This window comes from Coptis chinensis, chromosome 8 (genome assembly GCF_015680905.1).
Source record: "Coptis chinensis isolate HL-2020 chromosome 8, ASM1568090v1, whole genome shotgun sequence".
Taxonomy (NCBI): domain Eukaryota; kingdom Viridiplantae; phylum Streptophyta; class Magnoliopsida; order Ranunculales; family Ranunculaceae; genus Coptis; species Coptis chinensis.
Genome location: NC_141463.1, coordinates 1975927 through 1992137, shown reverse-complemented (window position 1 = coordinate 1992137; position 16211 = coordinate 1975927). Strand labels below are relative to the sequence as shown.

General features: G+C 33.8%; 1 long non-coding RNA gene across 2 annotated transcripts; it reads left to right on the top strand.

Moving 5' to 3' along the window:
- The first annotated feature begins 7998 nt into the window (after nucleotides 1–7998).
- On the top strand, nucleotides 7999–15930 carry LOC147479264 (uncharacterized). 2 transcript variants are annotated; one of them, XR_015205098.1, is made up of 7 exons: nucleotides 7999–8155; nucleotides 9299–9331; nucleotides 9726–9827; nucleotides 10298–10531; nucleotides 11607–11741; nucleotides 11872–11965; nucleotides 13377–15930. It is a non-coding gene; the product is annotated as an uncharacterized LOC147479264 (long non-coding RNA). The 2 variants fall into 2 exon arrangements; XR_015205099.1 differs by lacking the exon at nucleotides 9726–9827.
- Nucleotides 15931–16211: the final 281 nt, after the last annotated feature.

Sequence of the window (16211 nt, the reverse complement as noted above, 5' to 3'; positions counted from 1 at the left end):
TGAACAACTTCCACTCATTAGTTGGCCTCGATTGCACTATAATCCCGAGCTTGGCTACCCATATCTCTAGGTTCCTCCACATCCGGTTCATCCAACCATCCACCAACATCGCCGGGATCAACCTCTCGTATGAAATTATGTAGTATACAACAAGCTATGATTAAATCAACTTGTATATCCACATTGTAAAAAGGAGTTGTCCTCAAATAAGTTTAACTGTTTTTTTGAAGTCCAAAAGTATTTCGACTACATTACGCAGATGAAGAATGTCTAAAGTTAAATAACTCTTTCTCGTTCGGTCTTTGCCATTTCTCCAATTTCGGATAAATGATACCTTGTTGCCGATGCGAACTAAAAGCACAGGGCAAGTGGGTAACCGGCATCGACTAAGTAATATTTACCAGTGGAACAAACAAGCTCTCCCTTGGATGGTTTAGAGCAGACTCTCAATATCCGACTATCATGAGCGAGAACCTTCCCATCGGCCAATACATATGATATTTTCATATCAAATGTACAAGCCATTAGAACGTTATCGCTAAATTCCCCTTCGGTTCGCGATACCGTGGTTGGTTCTGCTATAGGTACCATTGCCGGTATGAAAGTACCATCAATTGCACCAACACAATCCTATAAAACGAGGAAATAAAAAAATATATAATTACGACTAACTTTATACCTTTAAGGCAAATGCTAGCTAGGTTTAAGAGTAAGTATTTTACTCGGTTTACCTTAAAATATCTCATGGCCCAAGGCTTCATATTACTTCTGTTCTTTGGGGAGTTCGTTTGACGTGCCTGTCTTATGTATTCCCTACCAAGCCTCAATACAGATTGCAAAACTCTATGAAAATGTCGGTGGATAGTTTCTTGTGACCTTATCATAGTCCAAGCAGTAGGCCCCATACGTGTATCGTGGCCTAAAATGTAAAGAAACATTGCCACTTGTTCTTTCACAGAAACCCACCTACTAGCAGTCAAACCTCTTTCTTGAAGTCGTTCACATAAGGTATTAAAACATACTCTATTTAACCGGAGCATTTTATGACAATTATTATCATCTTCTCGAATACTGACCTCTCTAGAGCTAGATGTCTCTCGTAGTCCCGATTTCTATTGGCACCCTCTCAATAGGCATGTTCTCAAGCATACATTGACATTACAAAATATGCAACAATTACACAAAAGACTGCAACTATTTCGTAGTCATCCATATTCCTAAGACAGTCATTATTGATCAACAGAGTTACAATTAATTAACAGATAAACATATAATATTATAAAAGAGTTAATATTAATACAATTAATTAATAGATAAATATTAAGAACAACATATATAATATTAACTAACATGAAAATGTCTGCGATATTCGATCTTGTATGTTTAGAGTAAATCATATATAATATTAACTAACATGAAAATGTCGCTAAGCTAGCATCCCAATATCCAAGGAGACTAGAACTTGAGGCCTCTTTGAAAGTGTAGTGCAATTTGACCAACTCAGTTAGGAGCAGTCGTGTTTTGAGATACTATAAGGTTAATTAATTGGGGTTCTAATAGTAGACACTGGTACACATCCTTCCCAACATGAAGATTATCTTAAATATTGGATAAGTAAAGGCTGTTTTAAGCATGATTAATACAAAGCCAAATCCTACAGAGCATAATATTTTGCGAAAGTCTTCTAGATTTCATCTATGTACTACCATGGCTAACCCGCAAGTTGAGGAAACAAGACCAGAGTAATGCAGCCACTAGCTAGGTTAAAAAATATATAGATAGCCCATAATAAGCCCATAGATAACCAAACCACCCCTTTGGTAAAACGTCTAATCACTTCATTCAGCGTTATTATTAATTATGTCTGCAACAAGAAGCAACCAGTGTTTGTTAATATAAAAAACAGTTCATTATTATTCATTCAGTGTTATAGATAGATAATCTTGCTCTATTCCAACAATTCAGTGGGTTGCACAATATAAAAAACAGCTCCTTAATTACAAATCGCAACAACATTAAAACAACAATTAGCAATGGCCATAACTGGTCTCATCGCGAACTCAATCAACATAAAAACAGCCAGTACCAAATGATGGTGGTCAACTGTATACACTTCTAAATTGAATGAAAAATTGTGTCCATAAGAAAAAAAATTGTATATTTAAAAAATATGTTTATCCTACAAAGAGAAAGACAAGAGAGAAAGAAAATACCTGAGATAGAGTATGAAGTTTGAGTGGTGTAAGATGAGAAGAGAAGAAGAAGGGTGTGGTGGCTTGAGCTGTCGCCTCCTTTTTTTTTTTTGAAGTGGTTCGCCCTCTTTTTTGTTTTTTTTTATGTTTCTTTTCCTTTCCGCGATTTTTTTAGGGGTAGAGCACGGACACAAAACCATTTCCGTTTCCCTAGTTTTGTTTCCATACGGAATGACCTATTCCTTTCCATGGGACAAACAAACAGCCAAAAAACTATGGAAAAGGTGGACCACACCTATTTTCCTTTCCTTTCCATAGTCTTTCCTTCATAACAAACGCACACTTATATCATCGTTGCTTTTTCTCTCTTGTGCCTAATCTTATATATAAAGCGGATACCAGATTTTCCAATTAGTTCCCGTATTTCCGGTTTTAACACAAAGTTTTTAATCTGAAGGGTACCGGAAAGTTAGACAGCCACTTTCTTTTTGCTCTTCATAAAAAGGGTAAATTGGTAATTTAAAGCATTCCCATCACTATAAAACTGAACGTCTTCAGAAAACACACCGTTTCGAGGTTTCCCCATTAAAAAAAAAGTTAACCGTTCGTTCGTTGTCTTCTCCGTTGAAAAAAAGTAAACATTGGGTTGAAGCCATCAGTTGTCATGATTCAACCATTGGCATATCCGTACCGCACTTGGCACTTCACCACACAAAAAGACAAAAAAGGACAACTCATCGTGGTTATTTTAGGTAGAAATAAAAAGTGGTACCTACTATAATCTCCGTCTCATAAAATATGCCTTCTGCAAGAGTTTCTGCAAAAAAGAGTGTAAGAACTTTCCATTTCTACACTTCAAAATTTACTTCTATTATGGCTGGTAAACTTATGCATGCTATTTGGTACGAAGGTTATGGTGCTGCTACTGCCTTAAAGGTAACTTTTATTTGTAAAAACTGTAAAAGTTATTGCTTTATTTTCTTGATTCCAATCAATAAATATATTTGTGGTCGCTGCAGCATGCAGAAGTTCCGGTTCCCAGTCCCAAAAAAAAAGGGTAATTTCCCAATTAGTAACCCATAATGTCAATGTGTTCCCAAGTAGTATCCCACTTCCAATTTTGACTTTTCAACGCGGCTTTTGACAATTTTGCCCTTCAAATAAAAACAAAACACTTTTCTCTCTCATTTTACAATCTCTCACCTCTTACACTTTTCTCTCTCCTTGTCCCCATGATGTTGACGTATTTGAGTTTGTTTTTAACAAAACAGTACTCTCTCTCCTCTTACACTTTTCTCTTTTCTCTTACACTCAATCATTGATTTTTGAGTGTTTTTTTTTTTATTATTTCTTAACTAATTAAAATGACTAAAAATATAATAAATAATAAATAATAAAACAATAAATTTAATACAATCCATCTTCATTCATATAACAAAATTCATATTCCTTGCAAAATAATAAAAGTTACCTCATAATAAAATTAACAAAATATATATTCCATTAAAATGATAAAATTTATATTCTTTTCAAATTTATTACATCAATCCAACAAAATCGAAATTCTAAGTCATGAAGTAGTTTCATCAGTAGATGGGATAATTATTAGTCAATGTACAACGACATCGATAAAGTTGTCGATATACAATGCACATGAGTTTGTCGGTCCCTCACTTATAAGATGAAAATAGACAGATGAATTTGGCGGGAAAACTATTAAGCGGGAATAATTGAGTGGGAAAATTGTTAACGAGAAAACAAATAACAGTAGTAAAGTTGCTGATATACAGTGCATGTGAGTTTGTTAGTCTCTCACTTGTAGGACAATGATGTCATCATAAACCCAAACCCAATGTTCTTTTCCTCTTAATGGCGTCCACTTCTTCCTATATATATGTATCCATCATTGTTTCCTTTGTGTACCAATGCATGCAAAAGTCATATGCACATATCTTACCGTCATCGATTGCCTTCATAGCATGGCTACAAGGAAGACCAAGCTGCTGAAAGAAACTGTAAGTGCAAGTCTTCTCCAAAAGGTCTACGGTGTCAGTACGATCCACTGATTGCACAGAGTAAACGTGCTTACTTGCCCTTACCACTGTGAAAGGTCTACTCGTATATCTCGACGAGATGAGCACATCCTCGGCTGATTTGGTCAGTTTTGTCTTCAACTTTGACGCCATCACCCGGTAGTCATAGAAATGTTTCATTATGTTCAACCTGATACCATTGACAAAATGAGATGTCACTTGCATAGCTCTCTCTGGAAGTATCATCTTATTCCAGCTCTATGTGATTTGTGTAACAAATGTCATGCCTTCTCCTTTTAGCAAAAACACAACACCACGACTCTTTTGGAATCTTAACAATCTTTGCATAACATTTGTTGTCGCAACAATACATTTGGCTCATTAGTCTTACAAATTCTGCTGTTAAGTAGTTCTTAATTTGCTCTCTTTCACCTTCCCTTTTGTCTATTGCTTAGTCACACAATTTGAAATGTGTTGTGCACAAAAGCAATGAACCACATTAGGAAGTATTTTAGGCGCGACGACGAAGAATGCTTGCATGCCTATCGAGAGAAGAATAAAGTTTAGCTTAGTCCCAACAACAAGGTCTCTCAACTTTTCCGAAACCAATCCCGGTGGTCATAGTTTTCGCCGGGGACTATAGCAAATGCAATTGGAAGCACGTGGCTATCACCATCCGCCCGCGATAGCGATTAGTATGACTGACTTGTACCTACCTGTCATGAAAGTGCCATCAATCATAATCCATGGACGAAGATATCTTTTGTAAGCTCGGACAGTGACGCCGTAGCTAACAAACAAACGTTCAAACTTGTGGTCATGGGCGGACGACGTTAATAGCTCGATGAAACAATCTGAATGCACTCTTTTAAGTTCTTTACAATAATTTGGCAATATTTGGTACGACTCACTGAAGCATTCCCTTATCTGCAAGCAAAAAAGGCAAACGAACATAGGTTAGTAGTTGCTATTGTTGCGTTCATCACTTGATGATATAGCTAAGGTTGTTACCTTCTGTATGTTTCGGAGCCATATCAATATTGTCCCTAAGTTTCGATTTCACAACTTCTGAAACCCATTTTGCAATTGCTTGATGTTGTGGACATATTCCTTAGTATGTAGCTCGCTCACAGTTTAACAAATTACAACGTAGAGAAATTTAAAAATAAAATAAAATAAGAATAATAAGAATAATAAAATTAAGCGAGTTAGGTTCCAAAACCATAAAAGTTCTTGACATATGTTTTAAAAGTAACTACCAGATACATACAATAGATCCAAGAGATACTTGACCCAAATTGTACTTAAGAACCACGAGTTCAACATTCAACCAATATCACTGATTACAGGTAAATAAATTACAACTTAGAGAAACTTAATAAAAAAGAATAATAACAAAATAATCATAGATATCACTATTTTAGTACCTAAAATATTAAAAGTTACTGACAGATGCTTTGAAAGTAACTACCTAAATATGTACATTAGATCCAAGAGATACTAAAAGAAACACGAGTTCTGCCTTTAACCAATATCATCGATCACAGGTCAATAAATTACAATTTAGAGAAACTTACTTGAAAAATATAAATTGCTGATAGATGTTTCAAAAGTAACTACTAAATATGTACATTATATCTAAGAGATACTTAGCTCAAAATGTACTAAAAAAACACAAGTTCAGTATTCAACCAATATCATCAATCACAAATCAATAAATTAAAATTTGTAGAAACTTAATTGAAAAAAAATATAAAATAAAATAATCACCACCATTTCAGTATCCAAAATAATAAAAGTTGTTGAAAGATATTTCAAAAGTAACTACTAAATATGTGCACTAAATCCAAAAGATACATATCCAGCCCCAGCCTAAAATGTACTAAAAAAACACGAGTTCAACATTCAACCAGTATCATTTAGAGAAACTTAATAAAGAAAAAAATAATATAAAATAAAATAATAATAACCATTTCAGTACCCAAAATCATAAAAGTTGCTGAGATATGTTTCAAAAGTAACTATCATATATATACATAAGGTCCAAAATATACTTAGCCCAAAATGTACTTAAATAACACGAGTTCAATATTCAACTAGTATTTTCTATATGTGACAAATATATTTATCAGTTTATAACTCGATCACAAATCAATAAATTAAAACTTCGAGAGATATTTATGCTAAAAAACAAGCATTTTAAAAAATATATATATTTGGTATGTAAGAAATAATATTTATAAGTGACAAACAGATTAAGTCATTATGTAGCTGATATATTGTTTGAAAGTAACTACCAAATTAATTTTACATTATAGGCAAGAAATTTTTTACACAAAATGTATTGAAAAAAAACACAAGTTCATTTTTAGGGTTCTTCAAAAAACACTGCTCCACAATCAAATATCCAACACTCATTGTCAATTCAACTTATCACATTGGAATTTTTTCTCCATTAGATAATTTACCTTTCAATTTTGAACGTCTTCAAACTACTAAATGAAAAAAAATAGATTGGGAATACCTTTTGACAAAGTTGTTACTTGACAACTTACCTTTCTTACGTCTTGGAACTATGATAAGGTTTTAGCGTATCCAAACACACAAAGGTAAAACCTTTTTCATTTGTTGTACAACTTTTAAGTGTAGCTAAACTAAATGATGAGTTTTACATCTTGTTGAACTGATTTTTTCATATCTCTAATAAAAATTTTTGTTAGAGATATGAAAAAATCAGTTCAACAAGTTGATATTTGTTTATTCCGTGTGAATTATATATGAACAAAAACTTTAAAATGGATAATATAATTGGTTGTGAGAGATAAATGTAGGATAATGAAAATGGTAAATGGGGAAAAGTGAATAACAAGAGAATTGAAGGATTAAGAAAAAAAAGTTGAAAAAAAATAAAAGAAATTATGTGGAAATGAGCTGAGTAATAAGAAATGTAAGAAGAAAATGAGATATCTTTTTGTTTTCCTACCTAACTATTTTTCCACCAATTATTATTCCCGCCAACTATTTTCCCTTAATTTATTATGTCTTTTGTCACCTTACAAGTGAGAGACTGACAAACTCGCATGCACTGTATATCAGCAACTTTACTAGTGTTAATTGTTTTATCGCTAATATTTTTCCCGCTCAATTATTTCCCGCCTAACAGATTTCCCGCCAAATTCATTTGTCTATTTTCATCTTATAAGTGAGGGACTGACAAACTCATGTGCATTGTATATCAACAACTTTACTGTTACACATTGACTAATTATTATTTCATCTACTGATGAAACTACTTCATGATTTAGAATTTCGGTTTTGTTGGATTTTGATGTAATAAATTTGAAAATAATATGAATTTTATCATTTTAATGGAATATATCTTTTGTTCATTTTATTATGAGACATCTTTTATTATTTTGCAAAGAATATGAATTTTGTTATTTGAATGAAGATGGATTGTGTTAAATTTATTATTTTATTATTTATTAATTAATTTTATATATTATATTTTTAGTCATTTTAATCACTTAAGAAATAAATAAAAAAATACTAAAAAATCAATGATTGAGTGTAAGAGGAGAGAGAAAAGTGTAAGAGGAGAGAGAGTACTGTTTTGTTTAAAAACAAAACTGAAATACGTCAACATCATGGGACAAGGAGAGAGAAAAGTGTAAGAGGTGAGAGAAAAGTGTTTTGTTTTTATTTGAAGGGCAAAATTGTCAAAAGCCGCGTTGAAAAGTCAAAATTGGAAGTAGGTTACTACTTGGGAACACATTGACATTATGGATTACTAATTGGGAAATTACCCAAAAAAAAATGAGCTTTTACTTAAATTGGAAGCAAAGAGTCTGAATCCAGTTGATGTTGATTGGAAAATTCAAAAAGGCCTACTGCGCCCTCTTTTTCCGTGCAAGCTCCCTCACATGCCCGGTACATTCTCACAATTTTTAAGATTCTCTTGATGTGTGATTACGTATGAAATGTATCACAATGGCAATTGAATTAAGCGAAGATCTTCAATTTATGTTTTTTGAACTTAATTTTCATAAACAGGGCCAAATAATCCCCAAATACTTAAAAGAAGCAGTACAGTTCTTTGAATTTAATATCCAACCTCATGCATCTAGAACTCTATAAGTTTAAATGGCTTGACCTCTAATAGCATCCCAAAGTGTAGTTCCAAGGAGATCTGTGACCGGAAATAACTTGCAGAATAGCCTACCCTCAGGCCTCAGAGTATCACAAACCTGCAAAGTAGTGTGACCCGTATTGATTCTCATACCAGGTACGAAAGAGACACATTCTAGGAAACATTGGATTGAAGCGAGTTGGTGAGGCACCGCCTAAGGCCGATATTCCCAATTAAAACCCGTTAAGTTCGAAAGTTCAAATCACACGCTTCGCCCTTTCCATCACTTAAATTACAGCGGAAAAATCTCCGAACAGGCGTGCCCTTTCCATCACTCCTTAAATCACAACGAAAGGAAACAAAAAAAAAATAAACGGCACACAAATCTTATATTCACAAATCTCTAAAATCTCTTCATCATCCGAAACTCTGTTACACACAAATTCAAATTCATTGTTTCTTTTTTGATTATTCATTGTTTTCGTTCTTTTTTGTTTTACTGAACCGAAATTGTTCTAACCAGATTATCAATCTCTCTTATTCTGTCATCGGTTCAATTCATTTTCATTTAGTCACTCTCCAGTCCCAATGTTAGAGGTAGGTTTTTTCTTCGTGAAAATACAGCTTTCGCGGTTTCCAAATTAAAAAGAGAAAAAATAAAAAATAAAAACCGTTCCTTCTTCTTCTCTGGTTGTTATGGCTAATCAACAAATCAAGCTTTGCAAACAACTATGATTCGTTCTTCAAATCAAAAGGTCTGGCTGTCTTTTTATTTTTATTTTTTTCTAATATTGTATTTCTTTTGGAATCCAAAATCATTACTTATGCAACTTTGGTATGGTACTATTTTCTTTGGTTTTCTTACTGTCGTGTGTCGATCTTCTCTTTTTTTTTTTTTTCGTTGGTTTTACATTGCCATAATTTAGTATTTTCTTTTCTTTCAGATTAACTTCAAGGGTCTGTCAAATTACTCTCAGGTATGGTTCTTCAATTCTCTGCAATTCAGTTCAGTTCGAAGTATTTGTTGGATTTCACATTTCGCAATTTCATGTTTTGTTTTCACTACTTTACCAAATTAAAAAATCTACCTAAACTCGGGTAAACAATCGGGGTGTCTCTACCTAAGAAACTCCTATCTCTCAGTTTCTATGGTTGAAGTTTTTTTTCCCTGTATTTGTTTTTTATTATGTGACAATCGAAAATCTTCTCTACAATCACATTTAACTCAGTTGTTCAAGGACGTTCGACGAAGCACAACAAGACATTTTCTTTGAAATCAGTAAGACATTTTATTTCATTTCGTTTTTGTTCATGGATAGTATGTCTTTTCTTTATGTATTCATTTATGTTTTTATTTTTATTTTTGTGTAGGAGCACAGCAAAATATGAACGACTTGAAGTGTGAAGTGGAAATAAAGTAGTTGTATTTTTTTCTTATAGATTTTTCGAAAAGTCCTTTTTTCCGAATACAAGGTATGTTTCTGGACATTAAAGTCTTATGCTATGTGCTGAGTTTTTGGTGATTTTGCAATGATAAACCTTTTTAATGCCAAACAGGGAGACACTATACCATTATACCATGTTGTACAATTTCGACACAAATCTAATTTTTTTTGTTGACGGAACTCCTGCTTATTATGTGATTTTCTTAACATTGATATTTGTTGTGTTTGTGCACTCCCTTATATTCTTAACTTTGATTGTCTCTGAATACCGGTCTTTGTGTCCTTCCCTCACTTTGAAGTATTTGGTGTCTACATCAATAGGAGTAAATAAAGGACTCAGGAAGATAAGTGGTTGAATGGTTGTGAAGAGTAGATGGTTCAATTGGCTAAATATACACTTATAACCCCTTTATCAAGTTTTTGTCTGTTTGAATTGCTATCTAATAGTTGATTGTTTATGGTCTGAGTGATTGTTATTTGCTTAACTTTCATATGCAGCATCACAAAGCACGACATCTATCCTAAAGACAATAAATGCAACACGATTTTATCAGCTTGCTTACAACACTGTAGTCCAAGTTGTGTTACAAGACAAAGGGATTATTGCACCAGAGTGTCATCATATACATGTGCATACTTTCAATTAAGAGAATCTCAACCCAGTCAAGAGGAACAAAAATCGAGTACCATATGCTGGAAGGAGTGCTATTAGATTCAGAATAGACAATCAAGGTAACCACTACATTCACCGTGACAGTATGTGATGGTCCCAAACATTCAAGCATAATTATGCACAGTACTTGCACATTTTCTTTTTCAGTTTTTTCTTAGGTATTTGGTTCTTGCATTGCCATCTAGATGTCATCTTTCGAATCAGCAAGAAGTCAATAGTCACCATTTATGTGATTAACCAGTTATGCTAATACTTTCTCACTGTCACCATTTATGACAGTTAGAAAACTATGATCCATTTTGATTTTTTTTTTTAAGATTCTGTTTCGATAATTATTGCCTCATTTTGGGTCTGCATTTTGAGGATTGTACTTTGAATTTTCAGATCCATTTCATTTAGTTATCTCCCCCCTTTCCTAGAGTAGAAAAAAATAGTTCCTCCTCTCCCCTCTCTATGTATATGTCTCCAGTGGCAATTTAGCACTTAGCGCTTCTCTGTCACATCTTCCTCATATACACTGATCTTTCTCTCTGAATAAGTTTCGGACCCACTTCCCTATTTTATTTTCTATTTTTTGGTTGAGGCATTGATCCTGTCCAAGTTTCTAAGGTATGGGTCGGATTACTGATGTCTATCCTTTCACATTTTGAGTTTTCATGTAGTTGTCATTTCAATGTTGTTTTCCCCCTCTTACTCTTTGCTTCGTCAATCCCCATCTTCATCTTCCAATGCACTCTGGGGCATAACTTCCTCACTTTGGCTCCCTATATTTGAAATAAACCATATAAAATAGTAGAAACCTGCACAATTACATCCACTCATCTCCGAAATCCCCTTTCACAGATTTTGCGTTATAATAGAAATCCCACATTGCATTTACCTTTTGCGTTTTTGTTTCTAATGTTTTATGCATGTATGTTTATAATGATTACCCTTTCGAGCTGCAGATACACTCCGGGAAATTTTATGTGATTGTTGTGGTTTTAATGACTTTTTTTCCTTTTAAGATTTGGAGATGGAAAGTTTGAATGAATGGAATCATTGTTCCATTTTTTTCGTCATACCTTTTTCATATCTTTAGTGATTTGACACAATAGTTTTGTTATAATGGATATTGGTTTTGAAACTTATTAGCACTCAGTGCACAAAATAGTCAAGGTCCAAGATATTAATGGCTAATGGCGATTAATGGCTAATGACGAAAATATGGAGATTCATAATATGGAGAAATAGTCAAGATGCATTAAACGTTGGGGGGACACATTGGAGGTATTGTGTAACCCACAACATGTCTTTATATCGAATGTCCTTTGTTTTATATTTTTAAAAGTTAATTCGAAATATAATATATTTGGAGTTATGATTAAACTAATATATTTGAAATTATTGTGATTATTAGGCAACGTTTGTAGGAATATACTTCCCCCCTCTCATACTGGTAGCCCGCGAGATATACATCGCCGTTATGAGGATGCAATGACATTAGTAAAGAGGTATGGAAAACCTGATTTATTTATAACCGAAACCTTTAACTCATCGTTGCACGCAATTAAAGAAGATTTAGAAACTGGTAAAAGTTCACAAGATAGGCCTGATTTATTCACTAGAACATTCCATTATGTTTTAGCAGAACTAAAGCATGATTTATTTCATAGACATATATTTGTCAGAGTTATTGTATAGGTCCATGCATGTTATTGATTTTCAAAAAATAGGACTACCACATGCTCATTTCTTGATTATTCTACATGAAAATGATAAATACATAATCCTGTAGATATAGGTAAAATAGTTTCTGCAAAGATCCCCGATTCCGATACGTAGCCTTCTGTATACTGCTGCTAAAAATCATGTGACGCATAGTGCATGTGGAACTCTTAATATAAATGTTGTTTGTATGAAAAATGGCAGATGTGAAAGTGCATTTCGTAAGTTATTTGCACCTTCAATTTCAAATATATGAGACATGATAATGGAAGACATGTTCGTATAAATAGATTCACTATAGACAATCGTAACGTTGTTCCGTACAATCCTTATTTGCTTTTGAAATATAATTGCCATATTAATGTTGAGATTTTTTCAAGCATAACTTTTGTTAAATATTTATACAAATATGTTTATATAGGACCTTATCGGGTTTCATTTGGAGTTAGTACTAGGCCTTATGGAATTGCCGATGAGATTTCACAATTTGTTAATGCGAGATGAATATACCCTCCTGAAACTTTCTGGAGAATATTTAAGTTTCTTATGAATGAATGACATGTTTCCTTCAGTTGTGGCATTGCAAATACATTTGCCTTTAGGCAACAAGTTACTTACTATATTGGTGAAATGCTAGAAGATATAGTCTTTGTTGATGAATACAGATTGAAAACAATACTTACGGCGTTTTTCAGAACAAATAGTATTGATGTTCAAGCACACCAAATGATACATAAGCCAAATGATCTTGATAGTAAAATATAATTAATTCAATAACTTTAGTTTCCAAGTACCAATGCAGACATAAACATATTGTTGCTATGAATATTTTGTTTTAGTTATATATTTTTTTATATTGCAGATCCATAATTTTTATAGTCATTAAACAACTTCATTCACTTGGATAAAAGATTGAAAGATGAATATGCAGGTACATTACCATAAGACTTAAAAAGGTACATCCTTTGAAGTCACATTGCCAACTAATGTCTATAAATTTGAAGGTATAATCTAGCTCCCATGAGCTACTTCAAACCGGAAATACGAGAACCAACTATCTTAATGCTCCAGATCTGGATGAGAATTATACTCCTTTTAGTCTATAAACCTTTTAAATATTATAAGTACGTTACCGTTAGATTTGACAGGGTACATCTTTTGAAGTCACATTGCCAACTGATGTCTATAATTCTGCAGGTAGGATCCACTTCCTTAGCCACTGAATTTCAGACCGCAGTGCAAGATCGAAACTACCTGAGGAATCCACCAGGGTGGCACTCCTATGGGGCTTTATCGTACATCTCTCAACAAACTAATTAATGTGATAAACATGGTGTTCTGAATTCTGAATTCTGAATTCTGACAAGTCGATGATAAGAGTTTTGTATAAAAGTGACACTGACATAATATACATATATATATATATATTTTGGAGATGACTGCCTCTCAATCTCACTATGGGAACAAAGTTGAAATAGCAAGGAAAACCCGATTTTCCTGCAGAGTTACAAACCCCATCCATGGTCATTTGTTTATGGCAGCATACATCTATTAATACTTAGCACTCGATCTTTCATACTCTTTTCATTGTATTTTTAAACTTATTGTTAATGTTCTCTCTTCTTGGACCTCCTAATGTAAATGTTGTTTATGTGTCAATTTCAAATGATGATTTTTATTTATTATGATTTACATCTGTGAAAAATACACGTTATCTTTCCAACTAAATTTTATATTTATGCCCTCTCTATAGGTCTCATCGCTAACATTGCTTAAAAGTTTGATAAAAGAGTTGAATTATGAATTATTATTACATAAATATATATGCCCATTTACCTAAATCTATATATAGCTGAAAATTAATTTTTCGTTGATATACTTTCTTATTCTTATGAATCTAACAGGAAAACCACAAACTTTCGATATGTAAAAAACTTTGAATTGTGTACAATTGTTTTTTGGAATGCTAAAGCGCTTATCAAACACTTTCTTGAGTATACTTGATTTTAGTGTAAATGGTCGAATGAGTTGGCAAATAATTGTCCCTATAACGAGTTGGCAAATAAATGGCCGAATGAGTTTGGCACAACTTTTAAAATAGTTTTGTGTCATCATACTTGGTCATTTAATTCCTAGATAAAACTTCACCATCGTTTTTACACAACACGTGCAACGCATGTGCCCGTTTGCTAGTAATAATAATGGAGGTTATTAAGTTATTGGAGAATGTAAAGCTGGTCACCGAAAGATTGGTAGATAGGATTCGGAATAATGTTGATGACTCAATAACGGATAGTAAGTTACTGGAGTTTGTGGAGCGCACCTCTTATGAATATTTATATGGGATTCAGATTCATTGTGGTGTTTTACTCGATCAGAGTAAAGATTTGGATAATCTCCTGTCTCAAATTACGGCACACTTCCCCTTCCTTCATCATCTGGTGAAAGAGCAGTTCACTGGTTGGCGCTTCCGGACCATATTCTGCAGTTAGTTGCAGATAGGTTTATCGATGTTAAGGATGTAATCGGCTTTGCTGCTGTCTGTAAGCAGTGGCGCAGTTTTGTTCATACTGCAATTGGAGTTCAATTACACCGCCAAGTTCCTTTACTTATGCTTTCCAGCCAACTTGATCATGATGGACCAACAAGAAGTTTGTACAGCGTCACCGAGAAAAAGATCTACAATTCGGAAATACTAATTCCCGACAATAGGTTTATCATTAGTTCCAGCTATGGATGGTAGGTCACAGTCTCAAAAAACAATGATGTTAGTCTATTGAATCCTTTCCTCTTACAGAATAATGAGATACATCTTCCTTCTTTAACTTCTTTGGACGCACGCCTTGGCCAACCATATTATGTCAAGAAGGCAATTTTGTCTGCAAACCCTATCTCAAATTCCGATTTTATAGTCATTGCAATTTATGGCGGTTTTAGGAGAATAGCTTTCTGCAAGCCGGGTGACAGATGTTGGATCAAACTAGACTTGGCTTACACCCTTATGGATGATGTTATTTGCTTTCGTGACCAGTTTTACTTTGTTCATTGGGTTGGAGATGTCTTTTCTTGTGAGCTGAGTCATGATTCCAGTGATCCCAAAATGTCAAAGGTCGCATCGTCCCCCTTTTTTTTTGTGATGGTACTCAAAGCAAGTACCTCGTCGAATCATTTGGGGACTTGTTACTGATTTTAAGAGATAGAGATTATCCTGATGATGATGATAGTTGCGATTATTTTACTCGTGGATTCCTTGTCTTCAAGTTGGACTTGATTGCGCTTAAGTGGGTTGAGTTGAAAAGTATTTGTGGTCGTACGATTTTTCTTGGGGATAATTCCTCCTTCTCTGTCTCGGCTTTCGACTTTCCTGGATGCAGGCCAGATTGTATCTATGTTACTGATGATTACCATGAAGGTTATATGCATGTCGAAAGGCATGGGGTTGGACCTCATGACATAGGTGTTTTCAACTTGGAAGATGGGAGCTATGAACCATGCTACACAAGGAAGTCCAACTTGCTCCTGCCTCGCCCAATTTGGATTGAGCCAACTCCTCGGTTGTGTTGATGAATGATCTCCTCCTTTCAAAAACGGGTGTTGAAATTATCTTTTCTACTTTCTCATGTATCGTTGAGGGAGGTCTTTATTTGTATGCTTGCTGATGGAGCGATTAATTTAGTCATTGTCTTGTTTGTTTTGGAATGCATGATGTTTGCTTAATAATGTAATAAGATGGTATACCTATTTATCGTTGTATTGATTTTGTTATATAAGAGTTTATACTGCTTTCTTCAATATTTAAAAACGGTGTTAGTCTTAGTTCTGTTTCCTTGTTTATTACGGATTTTCTTTCTTCCCCTCTGAAATCCATCTATCAAGTGATCATATATTCGTACTTCATAAAGTGTGTTGAGTTCGTGTTATGAAAGTATATGTAACATTGAGCCGTTTGCATCTTGGGGCGAGTCAGTAGCCTTGGGATAATTGCCTCAGTGGATGGCCAAGCTGTAATTAATTGTTAAAAACTTAAAATGA